Source organism: Trachypithecus francoisi, unplaced genomic scaffold, assembly GCF_009764315.1.
Source record: "Trachypithecus francoisi isolate TF-2019V2 unplaced genomic scaffold, Tfra_2.0 Lachesis_group16, whole genome shotgun sequence".
In the NCBI taxonomy this organism is placed as follows: domain Eukaryota; kingdom Metazoa; phylum Chordata; class Mammalia; order Primates; family Cercopithecidae; genus Trachypithecus; species Trachypithecus francoisi.
In genome coordinates, this window is record NW_022681461.1 from 59,880,973 (window position 1) to 59,898,414 (window position 17,442).

A 17,442-nucleotide genomic window follows, 5' to 3' on the forward strand; every position below is an offset into this window, starting at 1 on the left:
TCACACTTGCTTCTCAATGATTGCACTTTCTAACAGCACATTTACATGTAAACTTTTGCTTCAAGCTTTGATTTCTGAAAATCCCATATTAAGTAGATGTCCAATAAAAAGTCATTAATATGTTAAATATAAACCATTTATTTTCTTAAACTTGCTTTTTCTAGTGTCTTCCCCATCTTATTAAATGACGACTCCATTTTTCAAGGACCTTGTACTCAGAATTTTGAAGTCATTCTTGTTTATGCTCTTCTTCTCATATTCCACATTTAATTCATGAGCAAATCCTGTTGTATATTCCTTCAAAATACAAGTAGAAAATGACCCTCTCTCTCCATTCACACCACAATCTCTCATATTCAAACCACCATCAACATTCATTGGTACTTTTTTCATTATTCTTCTATTTGGTCCCGTTGTTTTCATATTTGTTATCTACAACCCATTTGATATATGCAGGGGAAAGATGCTTTTTAAAAAGACACATTGTATCATGTCACTACTCTTCATTCAGTGCTTCAAAGACTTTACACTTGCTCAGAGTAAAGCTGTGACTTTACAATAACTTGTTAAAGCCCTACTTATTTTAGCCCTTGTTATTTATCTAACCTCATTTTCCTACTACACATTCGGTCTTTTCCCCTAGTCACAGACCTCCTTGCTGAATGTTAAATATACCAAACGCCCTCCTTTTTAATGGCTTTTTTGCTTGCTATATATTAATACATTGTTAAATAGATAATTCACAAATTTTTTAGAATAGTTCCTCACCCATGTAGTAATATAATAGTTATCACTTGTTATGACATTTTTAGATTAGAAATTGTTATTAGTGTTAGTACCTCAACGTTATCATCATCAGTAAAATGTGGATGTTTGTTCTTTTGAATATATGTGAGAATAATATGATAGCGTGGTCAATACCAGAAAAACATTATACAAATGCTAATAATTATTTCAATATTTAACGTGTTCATTGCACTAACAATCACTTTTTTCACATTTCTAAAGTTTTACTATCATACATTTAGATGACTAAATGTTTCATGGTTATAGAGTTCAGCATGTGCCTGTGTTAATATGTTACTTCTCCAATCACCTCCTCTTTCATTCCCTTTCCATTATCTAATTACTATATCCATTCCTGGTCCATTTCCTCCTTCATTCTAGCAACTATTCCATTGCTTTTTTTAAAAAGTCTCCATCACCATTCTTTTTTAGGTTCACTTCTCACTTTTCTAGGTTCTTTTCCATTTCTCATCTTCTTTTTCTAATATCACGGGATTTCTCAGCCAGTGTTTGATGGCCAAGTTTGGAGTTGTCTGTTGCCATGGATACTGTTTCAGCTACTTGCCCACAGGAGGGAGCCCTCTACTTGTTAAAGGTATGTTGGCAGCAGCAAGACATTTTCCTGGTAAAGGACAGTGGGGCCGGGACTAATTAGCAATAAAGATGTAAATGGCTTATTTTCCCATAGATAGTGTACATCTCATGCTGGTTCAAGTATGGCATTTTGCACTTTCACTAGACGTATACCAGAAACATACAAAATAAGTACTTATATGGCAGAGTATGAAAGACATCTACATTGCCCCAATATTTCTTCTCACTTTCTTTTACCAGTCATGCTTATCTCTTTGCATTAAAATCTTAAAATAAAATCTCTCGTTACGTAAAAAGAACCTAATGGAAATGAACATCACATAGGATAGTTATCATGGGAAAGAAATACAAATCAAAATGAGTGGCTCTCAAAGAGGGTAAAGTGTAAATGGGAAAAAGCAGCAGAATTCTCTAGATAATTGTGAAATTTTTTTGTAAGATTTTATCTCGAAGACTAGAATGCTTGAAACAGAGGAAATTTCAAGTTAATCTCTCCACATTCACAGTTTTTTTGAGGGGCAATATGTCAAGATAAAAATATTTGTATTCAGGGTTAAAAGAGTGATGTGTAACTTGGGAGACCAGGAAATATTGTTTTACAGTTATCCGCCACTGTCAGCCCCATAGATACACTATAGTTACTCTGAAACCTTGAAGTTCTGGAAGATAGAATTCATCCTTCTGCCTTTCCAGACAGTCATTTCTGCTCTCTCACCTACCACTGCTGAATGAGATTTGGCTCATTGTGAGTATACAGTTTACAATTATTTCCCTGGCTACACACTTTTCATAACTAATTACAATTTACAGTAAATAGGAACACAAGATTATGGTTATGCCTAAAATAGAGTATGCTGCCTTCTCTAGGCAAAAAAATTTAAAAGGTGTAAAAAATCCAAAGAAAGTGTTTAAGTAAAATATGAAGAAGAGGACATTGGATAGTGAAAGTTGGTGGGGCAAGAAGTACAGTTCTCGTAAAACATGTTAAGTCTGATGCATTGTATTTCTTAAGAAACAAGAGACATCTATCTGTCCAAATTAATGTGGGGATGAAGTTGGCATAAAAATAAGAAGGCAGCAATTGAAACCGTATCTCTTTTTGTGTTTTTACCGTTCTGATCACAAATGCTCATTTACAGTAAAGAGTATTAACTTAAAGCAAATGATTAGATTATGCTCACATAAAATAAGGCCTGCATTTTGTTATTGAAAAGCATTCTATTATTGAAAAGGCTTTTTATGGTAGAGAAATAGAGATTTAGGATGGCAGACCATCTTCATCAACCCTAAACTGATGATTATAAAACATAAGTGTAAAAAATGGAGCTGTAATTTCAAATATAAATGATTCAAAACAAAGTGAATTTGATGGACTTTCTGCTTTGTTCATTTTTATTTTTACTCCTCCTTTAAGCAGGATTCTCACCTTTCACATTGCATATCCAAATACTTCCATTTTAAAATGCTGCATTCTATATGTTGATGCTGGAAATCTATTTTATTTGAGTGCCTGAAAATAATTTAAGAGTCAGAAATTAATGATAGAGGCCAAATTCTTCAAAAAAGATTATAAAAAGAAGAGATTCCTACTACAAAAAAAGTCACTATTTTCTATTACAACTAGGACTAAGGGAAAAATTCTTTCATCAAAGCAGCATCACATATATATTTGAACCACTTATCTGTTCTCTAACTCAGTAAAGATTTCACAGATTGATTCTTTTTTTCTCATTTAGCTCTAACAGAGAAAAGTAGACATTTTAAAATAACAATAATAATGACACCATAAATTTAAATAACAAAGCAGCTTTTTTTCCCCCAAAGTAACCCAACAGAAGAGTTATATAGCTGAGATCTGCATGGACTTATCAAATGAAGGAAAACGTGCTCTATTTGTAGCTAAGTTTTGTTTGGGGGGTGGGGGGCGGGGGATATGTTGGATGTGTCTGGAGGCTCATTAAAACCCTCTAATAATTTTCAAATCATGCTAACTGCAGACAGAGTTTGAATTCTAAAACACTTTTTAAAAATTTTGTATATAAGTCATCACAGAAGCAACATAGAAGCAAACAAATGAACAAAATGGTGAGCAAATTAACTGAAGGGTAACAGTCACTATGCAACCTACCTATATCTCTACAAAATAACAAAAATGCCATCAGCACATAACAAGAAAAACAACATTTAAATAATTGAGGAAAAATCTGCTTAAAAATTCTTGCTGAAATGTTTTGGTTTCACCTGAGCAAACCATCAGTTCAATGATACAAAGTGATTGAGCTGGTTTTATCTCAAAGCACAATACCTGTGAGCACAGTCTTATTCTGAAAAACAAAATTACATATAGATACACATATACATATATGTATATTATTTATTTAATCTATAATTATTTAACCATACTTTTATTAGAACCTGTTTAAATTATTTAGATTTGCTAGATAATATATGTGACTTTAATTTAGACTACTAAAAAGTGAATTTGTTTTACTTGTTTAATATGAGAGTAAAATATTATTTCAATATAATTTTTACATGATTGCTGATTCGAAGTGGCAAAAATAAATTTTTTTGAGCATGAAAAATTTAAACAGTTATCTATAAAGTCTGGGCTTTGGACAAGTGAATAATTGGCTTGATCTTTTTGTCCTTTCCTACACTGTTCACCAATTACACATTTTGCTTTTGAAAACCAAGGTGGGAATCTAAATTACAACAGGTTTTTCTCACTTGACCTCTCTTACTTTGCTTACAGGCTTTAGAAAGATAATTACTTATTTACATCAAAAGGCTTTTTCTAGGTTATTTAAAAAACAAATCTGTTTACTTCTCTTTACAGGTGAAACGATCTAAATGTGTTGGCCTCACATATAGAAAGGATAAATGAATAAAGTCCCTGCATACTCTCTGTATTCTTAGCAACATATCTCCCATGACCCAGAAGCCAGGAATCCCAGAGGAAGCAATTCAGCATTCAAAACCACTAACATTCCATTGTAAGTCAATCATACTTCCCATTTATTGAAAAATATCTCGAATTTTTCTTCCTCATTCATTCACGGGAGCTTTATGTTGGAAATAATTTTGTATACCTACATGTTTGCTGGCCTTCAACACATACAGTTCTTTTACACTTGATACCACTTCAAGGTGTGTGTGTGTGTGTTCTTAGTTACTGAGTCATTACTTTGGTACTTCTTTTCCATTACTTTTGCTTTGTAATAGGTTGCAAACTTTTGCAATCCTCTTTCTTCCTAGACAGTCCTCACATAAATCTTGGCTTCAAGTCCTCTTTGTTCCACATTCCACCAAACCCCATGCTGTAGCCTTACTCCCAATGATACAATTCGGGACATGATCACAACCTCATCACTTTGCAAAACCTTGAAGTGAAGTTTGTGCAATAATAACATTAACTGTCATTCATTAAGTAAATCTGCAATTCAGCAGGTTAAATCCTTGCAACCCCTTTCATCTTTGTCTGGTGGAAGATATGTCTTTTCCAGAAACCCATTTTGAAGTAATCAACCCTTCTTTATCTGTTGAATTCTGCGTATCTATCACAGTCGCTATTGCAGGTTCATCCATGGATTTGTACACAGTTGTCCTTCTTGATGCCCTAGACTGTAAACTCGTTAAGGGCTATTTTTTTTAATATATGCCCATTAGCTAGAACTATACGAGATATGTAACAGATTCTTAATACTTTTTTTCAATAAATAAATCCTTACAACAATACAGTAACGTAGGCATCATTAGCACATTTTAATTTGAGAAACTCAGGACTGGGAGGTTAAGTAAATGTTCCCAGCTCTTATTGAAACTAAAACCTCAGATAAGTCTAATGCTTATACTTATTCTTTTTGACCTTTTTTTCTTTTTTTTTTCTTTTTTTTGAAACAGTCTCTCACTTTGTTGTCCAGGCTCCAGGCTGCGGTGTGCAGTAGCATGATCATAGCTCACTACAGCCTCATACTACCTGGCTCAAGTGAGACTCCCACCTCAGCTTCCTGAGTAGCTGGCATCAAAGGCTTGTGTCACCCTGCCCAGCTAATTTTTTACTGGGGTAGGGGACAGGGTTTAACTTTGTTGTCCAAGCTTGTCTTGACCTCCTGGGCTCAAGTGATCCTCTCACTTCAGCCTCCTGACTAGCTGCGATTAGAGGCACACATCATCACACAGTTATTTTTTTAAAAAAAATTTGTGTAGAGATGGGGTCTCTCTATGCTATCCAGGCTGGTCTCAAACTTCTGGCCTCAAGTGATACTCCTCCCTCAGCCTCCCAAAGTGCTGGGATTACAGGCATGAGCCACTGTGCCTGGTCATTTTTTTTTTTTTTTTTTTTTTTTTACTGTTGTTAAACCCTGTATGACCTATTATTCTGATTTCATCATTTACAGAATTGAGTTTGTATTGTTGGCATTTTGGTTGTCATTATTTGATGTGGTTTGGCTCTGTGTCCCCACCCAAATCTCACCCTGAGTTGTAATAATTCCCACATGTCAAGGGCAGGACCAGGTGGAGATAATTGAATAATAGGGCTGGTTTCCCTAATGCTGTTCTCATAATAGTGAGTGAGTTTTCACAAATCTGATGGTTTTACAAGGGGCTTCCTCCTTCATTGGGCACTCATTCTCTCTCTTGCTGCACTGTGAAGAGGTAACTTCGGCCATGAAAATATTCAGATTGAAAAATTTGAAATGAGGTATTCAACATTATATTTAAAAACAGAGTGCAAGATCCTAATCACACTATTTTTGAAAAGAGGAGAAAAAGAGATGTTGAAATTAGCCTAGTAGCCAGAATTATTATTCCTAGGGGAAATACTTCTAAGGCAGTTACTGTAGTTCTGAGTCTGTAGTTTTGCTTTGTTTTTATTGCTGCTCTTTTTTCCCAACCCTTCAAACTGTAGCTATCAGGAAATGTTATTACAACCTATTCAATTTTAGCTGGCCTTCATTAAAGGCTAATCGGCCGTTGTAATCTATTTTATATGTTTCTGTACGATTTGCTGAATTGTTTTCTCAAAATAACATTTTAATATGTTCAGCAATAATAACCGTAAGTATACTTGTGAACTCAATAAAAAATGACATTAAATGTTCATGTCCCCAAGTACTCATAAGAACAAGAGAACTTGACTTCCCAGAGAATACTATATAGAAAGGAATTTTGTCTATACCAGCATACCTCAGAGATATTGCAGGTTTGATTTCAGACCACTACAGAGCAACACAAATTTTTTGCTTTCTAAGTGCATATAAAATTTATGTTTATGCTATATTATGGCCTATTAAGTGTGCAATAACATTATGTTTAAAACATTTTTTATACTTTAACTTAGAAATATTTTATTGATATAAAATTCTAATAATTATCTGAGCCTTCAGGGAGTCCTAATTTTTTGCTGGTGGAGGGAGTTGCCTCCTGTTGTTGGCTACTGACTAATCAGGGTGGTGGTTGCTGAAGGCTGGGATATCTGTGACAATTTATTTAAATAAAACAACAATGAAGTTTACTCCACTGATTGACTCTTTCACAAATGATTTCTCTATAAAATGAAATGCTGCCTATTAGCATTTTACCTAGTAGAAATTCCTTCAAAATTAAAGTCACTTCTCTCAAACCCTGCCACTGCTTTACCAACTAAGTTCATAAAATATTCTAAATCCTTTGTTGTTTTTTCAATGATGTTTACAGCATCTTCACCAAGGGCAGGTTCCATCCCAAGAAACCACTTTATTTGCTCATCTATAGGAAGCAACTTCTCATTTGTTCAATTTCATCATGGGATTGCAGCAATTCTGTGACAGCTACAGATTCTATTTCTCAATTTATTCTCTTGTTATTTACATCACATCTGTGGTTCCTTCTTCCACTGAAGTCTTCAACTCCTCAAAGTCACCCATAGGGGTTGGAATCAACCTCTTTCAAACTCCTATTTATGTTGCATTTTTGATCTCCATTATAAATCACAAATGTTTTTAATGGCACCTAGAACTGTTAATTCTTTCCAGAGGTTTTCAATTTATTTTTCCCAAATTCTTCAGAAGAATCACTATCAATGGCAGCTGTAGCCTTACAAAATATATTTCTTAAATTAATAAGACTCAAAATTCAAAATTACTCCTTGATCCATGGGCTACATAATGAACATTCTGTTAGCAGGCATGGTCATCTCAACTCCATCTCAACTCATCAGAGCTCTCATCTCAACTCCATCAGAGCTCTTTGATGACTAGGTGTATTGTCAAATAAGTAATAATGTTTTGAAAGGTTTTTTTTTTTTTTTTTTAAATCTCTGAACAGTAAATCTCAACAGTGACCTTGACATATTCAGTAAACCACGCTGTAAACAGATGTACTGTCATCCAGGCTTTGTTGTTTCATTTGAAGAACACAGACAGAGTAGATTTAGCATAATTATTAAGGGCCCTCAGAGTTTTTGGAATGACAAATGAGCATTGGCTACAACTTAAATCCATCAGTTGCATTGGCCCCTAGCAAGAGAGTCAGCCCGTCTTTCAAAGCTTGGAAGCTGGTCATTGACTTCTCTCTAGTTATGAAAGCCCTAAATAGCATCTTCTTCCAATAGAAAGCTATTTTGTATAGGTTGAAAATCTGTTGTTGTTTGCCACCTTCATCAATGATCTTAGCTAGATCTTCTACATCAACACGTCCTGCTTCACCATGTACTTTCATGTTATAGGGATGGCTTCCTTCCATAAACCTGATGAACCACCCTCTAACAGCTTTAAACTTTTCTTTTGCAGTCTTCCCACCTCTCTCAGCATTGATAGAATTGAGGAAAGTTATGACCTTGTTCTGGATTAGGCTTTGGCTTAAGGGAACATTGTGGCTTGTTTGATCTTTTATCCAGACCAGTCAATCATCCTCCATATCAACAATAAGGTTGCTTCATTTTCTTATTATTTGTGTATTTGCTGGAGTAGCCCTTTAATCTCCTTAAAGAACTTTTTCTTTGCATTCATAACTTGACTAAGTGTTTGGCACAAGAAACCTAGGTTTCAGTCAGTCTTGGCTTTTGTCATGCCTTCCTTACTAAGCTTGATTATTTATAGTTTTGCTTAGAAGTGAGACATGTGTGACTCTTACTTTCACTTGAACACTTAGAGGCCATTGTAGGGTGATTGATTGACCTAAATTTAATGCTGTTGTGTCTCAAAGAATAGGGAGACAGAGAGAGACAGAAGAGAGAGAGAGATAGGATTCTACGAATGGCTGATTCATAGAACAGTCAGAGCACAAACAAAATTTACTGATTATGTTTGCCATCTTATATGAGTGTAGTTCTTGGTGCTCTAAAACACAATAGTAACATTAAAGATCTTTGATCAAAGCACGTCATAACAGATATAATAGTAATAATAATAAAGTTTGAAATATTGCAAGAATTATGAAAATGCAACACAGACATGTAGTGAGCACATGCTTTTGGAAAAATGGCACTTATAGACTTGATTGACATAGGATTGTCAGAAACATTCAGTCTGTAAGAAAATAAAATATCTGCAAAGCACAATGAAGCAAAAGATGATAAAATGAAGTATGCGTTTATTTTATGAGTAATGGTAAAGGGTGGCAAGCTAGCGTGAAACAAACTGAACTAGGATGCTGACACCAGGCACTGTAGTTTTGGAAATATTTTCCTGTTTAAGCTGTCTTTTTATAAACACATAAAACTTCTTTTGCACAATTCTTACTATCAAAACTCTTCCTTATGTGGACCCAGTATTTTAAAGAATACTGTTATTGTAGAAACAGTACTTCAAAGTGCTTAGTGGTAAAGCTGTTGAGAGTAAAATGAATTTTTGACACCTATGATAGAATGTTGTATAAAAATAAGGATTTTTTGGATCATAATGTGATCATTGAGTTCTAACAAAATGAATCTCTCTCTCATTCTTTTTAACTTCTCCATAGATTACACAGAGATACTAAATACAGGCAAAATTCACTAAATGCATATGTAACTTTACATGTGTTTCCAAAATCACTGAGCAAAGAGGAAAAAGTGTGGGCCACTGAAAGTATATAAGGAGAGTAAGTGGGTGAAGAAAGCAGAGTGAAAGAAATAAGAAATTCCATTATATCAAAAAGAAAAAAATAGATAGTGGATATACATTTAAAATTCTATTTTCTTTAAACACTAATTATATTGCAAATCCTCTTCATTATAAACATTGCATTCATAATATATAGCAAACTTTTTTTTCTTTTTGAGACAGAGTCTCACTCTCTTGCTCAGGCTGGAGTGTAGTGACACGATCTTGGCTCACTGCAACCTCTGCCTCCTGAGTTCAAGCAATTCTTCTGCTTCAGCCTCCTGAGTAGCTGGGGCTACAAGCAAGTGCCACCACATCTGGCTAAATTTTTGTATTTTTTTTAGTAGAGATGGGGTTTACCACATTGGCCAAACTGGTCTCTATCGGGGGAACCAGCCCCCAATATTTCAATGTAGGTTCTTTTCTATTTTCCCTAAGTGTCGGCTAGTCTGAGAAATAAAGGGAAAGAGTACAAAAGAGAGAAATTTTAAAGCTGGGTGTCTGGGGGAGACGTCACATGTCAGCAGATTCCATGATGCCCACTGAGCCGCAAAACCAGCAAGTTTTTATTATGGATTTCAAAAGGGAAGGAGTGTATGAATAGGGTGTGGGTCACAGAGATTACATGCTTCACAAGGCAATAAAATATCACAAGGCAAATGGGGGCAGAGTGAGATCACAGGACCAGGGAAAAATTAAAATTGCTAATGAAGTTTCATGTCCCACTGGGCATACATTTTCATTGATAACATTAGGAGACAGGGTTTGAGAGCAGACAACTGGTCTGACTAAAATTTACTAGGTAGGAATTTCCTCATCCTAATAGGCCTGGGGGCGCCACAGGAGACTGGGGTTTATTTCATCCCTTATCTACAACCGTATAAGACAGACATTCCTAGAGCAGCCATTTTAGAGACCTCCCCCTAGGAATGCATTATGTTTCTCAGGGCTGTTCCTTGCCGAGAAAAATAATTCAGCGATACTTCTCCTATTCGGTTTTATGAGAAGAGAAATATGACTGTGTTCCACCCAGCTCCCAGGCAGTCAGACCTAATTGTTATCTCCCTTGGTCCCTGAACATCACTGCTATCCTGTTCTTTTTTCAAGGTGCCCAGATTTCATGTTGTTTAAACACACATGCTTTATGAACAATTTGTGCAGTTAACACGATCATCACAGGGTCCTGAGGTGACATACATCCTCAGCTTATGAAGATGACGGGATTAACAGATTAAAGTAAAGACAGGCATAGGAAATCACAAGAGTATTGATTGGGGAAGTGATAAATGTCCATGACATTTTCACAATATATGTTCAGAGACTGTAGTAAAGACAGGCGTAAGAAATTATAGAAGTATGAATTTGGGGAACAAATAAATGTCCATGAAATCTTCATAATTTATGTTCTTCTGTCACAGCTTCAGCAGGTCCCACCATTTGGGGTCCCTGACTTCCCACAACAGGTCTCAAACTCCTGACATTGTAATCCACCCACCTCAGCCCCCAAAGCACTGGGATTACAGGTGTGAACCACTGCATCCAGCAATACATAGCAAACTTTTGATGCTATAGATTTTTCAATAGCACTTTTCAATAGCTTTTAATGTTTTAAAATGTTTTTCTCTAATATTAGCCTATAATATTATTTCTAATATTATAAACTTTCACCTTAAAGTGTTACATATAAAACTGCTTAACTATATGTCTTCTGATTTTCAACTGTTAAGGAACTAATTCTGCTATTTTCTTATTTAAAAAAAGAACCATGGATTCAAATGAAAGAATATTAGAGTTCTTTTTATTTAACACTATTATTTAGTTGTGTTTCCTTCCATGAAAAGTTTCCAGTGTCTTTTAATAGATTGTTTATTTTCCTGCTTTTCACACAGTTCAGTGTGCATGCAATTACCTGCTATCTATACTTGCAAAGAAACAAATTATTGGAAAGTTACAACCTATTCCTGTTACTTTTCAGTAACTTAAACAGAATTACAAGGAACACATTTAAATCTATATTTGAATCTGAATCAGATGTCTCTACAGTGGAAAATATATGTGGACTTGATTATATATGTTAAACTATATTAGCAGGAAACAATCAGTTCTGTTTTGTGCCATAGTCCTAAAAATGTAGCTGGAGATCTTTGCATTAGAATATATAGTCTGCATGCAAATAAAATCTTGACACAAGAGCTTAAAAAAACTAAAAATGTAAGTGTAATTAAAGTAATAATTCCTAATATAGCTGGCCTAGAAATTATGTGTACCACTTTTAAATGATTTAAATTTATTTGCTTTACAAAAAATAACATTTTAAGTAACTGCTCTTTTATCTCTTGAGGTCAGAATGTCTGTGTGTGTGTTTAAATTGGCATTGAATCAAATTTACCTCAGGATTGCAATAAGTCACACATTTTTATTTAAAGATACTTTAGTCCATTTGAATAAAATAACTTTTAAAAAATTTATAGAATTTAAGAATATTTTTAGAGCAGTTTTAGGCTTACAGAGTAATTGATCAGAAAATACTACATTCTCTTAATCCTCTCCTCCCTACAACTTTCCCTATTATTGACATATGACATTAGCATTATTATTGACATATGACACTTGTCATAATGTAATTAAAATTGACTAACCAATATTATGCATCATTGTTAACTATCTATGCATATCTTGGTGCACTTAATAGTGTCCCACATTTCTTTCAGGCTGTGTTCACTTTTCTTCATTCTTTCTTTTCTTCACATGTGCATAATTGACATCAGTCAATCTTCATATTGTTGATTCTTTTGTTAGTTCACAACTATTTTTTAGCTCCTCTAGTGAATTTTTTATTTTAGCTACTGCACCTTTCAACTTCTTTTCATTTGTTTCCTTTTTATAATTTCTATATATTTATTTTTGTTCCTATTTAATGCAACATTGTCACTATGTCTTCCTTTAACTCTTTAAGAAAGGTTTTTTTTTTTAGTTCTTTGAGTGTGTTTGTAGTGGTGCCTTTGAAAATTCTGCCTATTAAATCAGATATCTGCACCCTCACTCAAGCAGTTTTTGTTGTCGGCTATTTTTCTTATGTATGTGTCACAATTCCCTGTCTCATTGTGTGTCTCATTACTTGTCATTAAAAGTGGATATTTTAGAAAACACAGCAATTCTAAACGTTGACTTTTCTGGTTAGAGTTTGCTGTGGTTGTTCATGTCTTCAATTTTTTTAATGAAGTCTATCCACCACTACTGCCCACAGCATCCATCAGAAACCCCTAAAGTCATTCCTTAGCCAGCAGAGCCTTTGGCACGCACACCCAGGGATGAGAGTAGCATCAGTGGGACTCTTTTAGTGGTATTATTTCCCAATCACATTCCAGTTAGGATCTATAAATTACTAGTTGATTACTCTATTGTACTTGACAATGGCCTGGATATAAATTGCTCTACAGCCTGATCCAATTAAATTTGCTCTCCTTTGTAGAAGTATTTTTTCCAGCTTTATTGAAAATTAAAAATTATATATACTTAAGGCATACAATGTGATTTTTTGATACACACTATGAAATAATGATCACAATCAAGTTAATTAACATACCCATCACCTCTCATAATTACTTTTTTTGTATATATAGTTGTTGCAAAAACTTAAGATGTACTATTTTAGTGAATTTCAAGAATGTGATACATTATTATTAACTACAATCACTATGATGTATATTAGATCTTCAGAATTTATTCATCCTATTACATCTTATAACTTCAATTTTTAAAAAATACTTTTCAGCAGGTATGTTGGTTTCACTGAAAAGGAGATCACAGAGCTCCTCGTGCTCCATGCCAGAAATGGAACTCTGCAGCTCACGTAAATTATGTGTTCCAAATGAAAGGTGCCTTGTAAATTATTTAATCATTGCATGTTACTTGCAGTAGAGTTGAGGCCTAAGGATGCTTAAATGATAGTCTAAATTCAAAACTAGTGAAAGACCAATAATTATAATTCAAATTATGAGTCAGTATTTTTCTCCACTACATGCTGTTCTTAGGCAAAATGGAAACCATTCCATTTAAAAATTATACATTTAGGGGAATATTTTTATTTTTATTAGCTAAAATAAAGATTTCTCATTTGTAGACTGACTGAGGCAGATTCCAATACAGATTGAACATCTTAAGAATTGATAGCAATATAATCTGATTATTGAATACACTAATTCTCACATAATTTTCCTTTTACTTATATTATTATTTTATATTTGTTGTTATTTTTGTTTTTGAGAAAGGAAAATTATTATTTATAATTGTGTATTATAAATTTGTATTACTTGTAATTACATAGTATATATATATCTGGGACACAACGTGATGTTTTAATATATGTTAATGTGGAATAATTAAATCAACCTAATGAGAAAATTCATCACCTCACATACTTACCTTTTTTTGTGTGTGTGGTTATAACATTTAAAGTTAAGATGGCTTACTAGAAGCATCTGGGAAGAGCTTCTCCCACCAAGAGACCAGACAATCAAGAAGACTGGAACACTGCAAGCAGATCTTCAGAAGAAAGGCATTGAGAGTGGACGGAGGGAGGACACAGACTCTAGGCTGAAGGGGCAGGAAGCTGGCAAACGTGCACGGAATTGTCAAGCACTGAGACTCATTTCTGGCCCTGAGTGTCTGCTGGGGAAGGTGTTAGGTTAAACAGGTGAGGAATGGATCACTCTTTCCATGGAACTCTGGATTCCTGGCTGCAGGAAACCCCACAACTTCCAGAGACATTTAAGTAGGTAGGAAGAGATGCTTAGAGAGTTGGCAGGGACAGGACTCCAGCCTGTGTGGAACCTAGAGGATTTGGCATGAGAACAGCTGCACTGGAGCATGGCTTTTGGGTAAGCAACAAAATTAAGAAAGAAGTCAATAAATTTTTTGAAACTAATTAAAACAAAGAAATAACATACCAGAATCTCTGGGACACAGCTTAACAGTATTAAGGGAAAAGTTTATAGTGCTAAACACCCACATCAATAAGTTAGCAAGATCTCAAATTAACAGCCTAACAGCACATCTAGAGGAAACCAAAACACAAGAGCAAACCAACCCCAAAGCCAGTAGAAGATAAGAAATATCCAGAATCAGAGCCAAACTGAAAGAAATGGAGAAACAAGGAAACAAAATATCATTGAAATCAAAAGTTTGTTTTTGAAAGGATAAATAAGGTTCACAGGCCATTAGTTGGACTTCTATATAAAAAAAGAGGAAAGATCCAAATGACAAAGGGGACATTACAATCGGCCCCACAGAAATGCCAGAAAAGCCTCAGACTATTATGAACACCTGTAGGCACACAAACTAGAAAACCCAGAAAAAAATTGGTTAAATTTGTGGAAACATACAATCTGCTAAGAATGAACAAGTAAGAAATTGAATTCCTGAACAGACCGATAATGAATTCTTAAATTGAATCAGTAATAAAAAGCCTACAAACCAGAAAATGCTTTGGACCATACAGATTCACAGGCAAATTCTACCAGACTTATTAAAAAGAACTGGTACCAGTACTACTGAAACTATTCCAAAAAATTGAGGAGGAGAGACTCCTCCCTAACTCATTATATGAGGCCAGCATTATTCTGATATCAAAACCTGGCAGAGACACAATGAAAAAAGAAAACTTCAGGCCAATATACCTGATGAACACAGATGCAAGAATCCTCCCAAAATACTAGCGAGCCAAATCTGGCAGCACTTTAAAAAGCTAATCCACCATGGTCAAGTAGGCTTTATGCCTGGTATGCAAGCTTGGTTAAATATGTGCAAATCAAACAGTGTGATTCAGCAAATAAACAGAACTAAAACCAAAAATCACATGATCATCTCAGTAGATGCAGAAAAGGCTTTCAATAAAAGTAAGCATCCCTTCATGTTAAAAAGTCTCAACAACCTGGATATCAAAGGAATACATTTAAAATAATAATAGGTATTTTATACTAAAATAATAATAGCTATTTTATACTAAAATAATAATAGCTATGAGCAACCCACAGCCAACATCATGTTGAATTGGAAAAAGCTGGAAGCATTTTCCTTGCGATCCGGAATACGACAAGAACATCCACTGTTACCACATCTATTCAGCATACTACAGGAAGTCCTAGCCAGATCAATCAGGCAAGAGAAAGAAATAAAAGGCATCCAAATGGAAAGAGAGCAAGTTAAACTATGTCTCTTCACAGGCAATATTATTCTATCCCTAGAAAAGCCCGTAGTCTCTGCCAAAGCCTCATATACCTGGTAAAAAAAATTTCAGCGAAGTTTCAGGATACAAAATCAATGTACAAAATAACTATCATTTCTATATAACAATAATGTCCAAACAGAACCAAATCACAAATGCAATCCATTCACAATAGCTACAAAAACAACAAAATACCAAGGAATGTAGCTAATCAAGGAAGTGAAGGAGCTCTCTAATAAAAATTACAAAACACTGCTGAAATAAATAATAGATGACACAAACAAATGGAAAAACTTTCCATGCTCATGGATAAGAAAAATCAATACTTTTAAAGTGGTCATACTGCCCAAAGCAATTTACAGATTTAATGCTATTCCTATCAAACTACCAACAACATTTTTCACAGAATTAGAAAAAAGTATTCTAAAATTCATATGGAATCAAAAGGGCCCAAATAGCAAAAGCAATCCTACGAAAAAATTGCAAAGCTGGAGACATCACACTACCTGGCTTCAAATATACTACAAAGGCTATAAAATCCCAGATGAAAATGTAGGAAATACCATTCTGAACATAGTTCCTGAAAAAGATTTCATGATGAAGTCTCCAAAAGCAACTCAAACAAAACAAAATAAACAAGCAAAACCCAATTAAAGGACTTCTGCATAACAAAAGAAACTATCAACCCAGTAAAGAGGCAATCTAAAATATTTGCAAACTATGTATCTGACAAAAGTCTAATATCCAGAATCTATCCAGAACGTAAACAAATTAACAAGCAAAAAACTAACAACCCCACTAGAAAATGAGCAAAGCACAGGAACTGACATTTCTCAAAGGAAGACATACATGCAGCCAATAAGCATATACAAAAAGGCTTGGCATCACTAATAATTTGAGAATTGCAAATGGAAACCATCTCATACCTGTCAGAATAACTATTATTAAGAAGTCAAGGCTGGGCACGGTGGCTCATGCCTGTAATCCCAGCACTTTGGGAGGTTGAGGAGGGTGGATCACGAATCAGAGATTGAGACCATCCTGGCCAACATGGTGAAACCTCGTTTTTACTAAAAGTACAAAAATTAGCTGGACGTGGTGGAGCGCACCTGTAGTCCCAGCTACTTGGGAGGCTGAGGCAGGCGAATTGGTTGAACCTGGGAGGCAGATGTAGCAGTGAGCTGAGATCGTGCCACTGCACTCCAGCCTGGAGACAGAGCAAGACTTGGTCTCAAAAAAAAAAAAAAGAAAAGAAGTCAAAAAATAACCTATGCTGGTGAGGTTGTGGAGAAATAGGAATGCTTATACACTGCTGATTGGAATGTGAATTAGTTCAGCCACTCTGGAAACCAGTTTAGAGATTTCTCAAAGAACTTAAAAGAGAACTATTATTTGACCCAGCCATATATATACCCAACATAAATATATATTATTCTTACATAAAAACACATGTGCATATATGTTCATCTCAGCACTATTTATAGTAACAAAGGCATGGAATCAACCTATTTGCCCATGAATGGTGGAGTTTATTTAAAAAATATGTGGTACGTATAAACTATGGAATACTATGTAGTCATAAAAATGAAATCATGTTCTTTACAGAAACATGGATAGAGCTATAGGCTACTATCCTAAATGAATTAATGCAGGAACAGAAAACCAAATACCACATGTGCTCGCTTAGTTGAAGCTAAACATTGAGTATATACGGACACAACAAAGGGAACAACACACACTGGGGAATACTTGAGAGTTGAGGATAGGAGG